Genomic DNA, 2,086 nt, shown 5'->3' with positions numbered 1-2,086 from the left:
AGATCAGGTAGGTGGTCCCGACAGGGTGAGGCAGCAGGGCAAGGGCAGGGAGAGGCCTGGTCCAGGGGGACGGTGGCACCTTCTCCAGCGTGGTCGGGAGGGAAGGGCTCTCTGCAGAAGGCAATGGGAGCAGAGAGCTAAACAGATCAGGGAGTGAGGAGCACAGGGGTTGTTCAGACAGAGGCCAGCCCAGGCCGGTGTCTGGAGAGGTGAGAGGCAGGATGGCCCTGCTGTTGGAGCAGGGTGTTCCCACGCATCAGCACATGGAAGGAGGACAGCCACCTAGAAGAGCCAGGAGAGTGGTGCCTCCATGGCTGGGGAAAGGGCTTGGGATTTACTGGGGAATGTGGGAAGCATTATCCAATGATATCCTGGACGTCATTTTTTTTTTTTTTAAGGGTGTCCCTCGCTGCTGCTCAGGAAATGCGAGTAGGAAGGTGTGAGCCACAGGGATACCTGGGCAGAGGTTGCAGCCCTGCAGGGGAGGGGCTGGGCTGCTCTGGACCAGGTTAGGGAGAGGGGAGGAGTCCAGGAGAGGGGTGAGCATGGGGCCATTCACGGGCTGGCTGCTGGGATCCACCTCACTGCTGCCAGCCCAGTTTCCTCCTGATGTACCCACGTGCTATTCACCTGCAGATCCAATCTGGCGGACCTGGGAGAGACTTACTGAATCCATCCGCCTCCCGTCGCACCCATTAGGTCGCAGACAGAAACAGTGTGGACAAGTTTTGCAGCCTTTCGTTAGGGCTGATGCCTGGCCCAGGCAGAGGAATCGCTGGGACAGAATCATACCTAGAGAAAGATTTAGCACCACATCCTAATCAGCCAGCAGATGACACATTTACTAATTATGTCCACAGGCAGGCTGTCCTGACTCTGCCGTCAGGCCAAGAAGAAAGGATGGCAGAAGGCAGGTCGCCAACAAGCAACCCCAGGACAGTCCTCAGCCTCTCTCTCTCTCCGCCTAGCAGAGGGCTGGCGTCATTCCATTTGCTGCCTTTCAAAATATATTGAGAGACTTCAGGCTTCATCTCCAACACAAAAAGAGCTTGGAGGTTATCACTCCTGAGCTCACAAGGAAAACAAAAACGGAGAAAACTGAAAATCAACAACTTTACTTAGATGGATGTGGTGGTTCATGCCTGTAATCCCAGCATTTGGTGAGGCAGAGATAGGCAGATTGCTTGAGCCTAGGAGTTTAAGACCAGCCTGGACAATATTGTGAAATCCCATCTTTACAAAAACTAATAATAAAAAGTATAGCCCAGGTGTGGCGGTACACATCTGCAGTCCCAGCTACTTGGGAGGGTGAAGCAGGAGAAGAGCTTGAGCCTCAGAGATCAAGGCTGCGGTGAACTGCACTCCAGCCTAGGTGACAGAGGGAGACCTTTCTAAAAAAAGAAAGAAAAGAAAGAAAGAGAGAAAGAGAGAAAGAGAAAGAAAGAAAGAAGGAAAGAAAGAGAGAAAGAGAGAGAGAGAAAGAGAGAGAAAGAAAGAAAAAGAGAGAGAGAAAGAGAGAGAAAGAAAGAGAGAGAGAAAGAAAGGAAGAGAGAGAAAGAAAGAGGAGAGAAAGAAAGAAAGAGAAAGAAAGAAAGAAAGAGAAAGAAAGAAAGAAAAGAAAGAAAGAAAGAAAGAAAGAAAGAAAGAAAGAAAGAAAGAAAGAAAGAAAGAAAGAAAGAAAGAAAGAAAGAAAGGGAGAGAAAGAACAAACAAGCGAGCTTTACTTAGATCCATCAAAGAATCGATATCCCAGGGCAAACTCTCACCCAGACACCCAGAGAGAGAGACAGGCTAGTGCAGAAAGTCACAGCTGAAATCAGCTTGCGGGCGCTAAGCTGCTGGAGCCAGCAACTTGTAGGAACACTAAACTAGTAATTGATGAATTCCTGGCGGCTGAGTGTGGACTAGTAGGAGAGGTAAAAACCCTGGGGGAAGGAGGGGGCAGGATTTTGTAGAGTTTACCTCTAGGAGCCCTAGGGTCTCAGGGTAAAGATCTGAAGATGGTATAAAAATTACTTCATGCGGAAGGGAAGGGAAGAAGGGAAGGGAAGGGAAGGGAGGGGAGGGGAGGGGAGGGAAAGGAAAG

This window comes from Rhinopithecus bieti, unplaced genomic scaffold, assembly GCF_001698545.2.
Source record: "Rhinopithecus bieti isolate Rb0 unplaced genomic scaffold, ASM169854v2 scaffold_38181, whole genome shotgun sequence".
Taxonomy (NCBI): domain Eukaryota; kingdom Metazoa; phylum Chordata; class Mammalia; order Primates; family Cercopithecidae; genus Rhinopithecus; species Rhinopithecus bieti.
Note: the sequence above shows the minus strand (reverse complement) of the source record.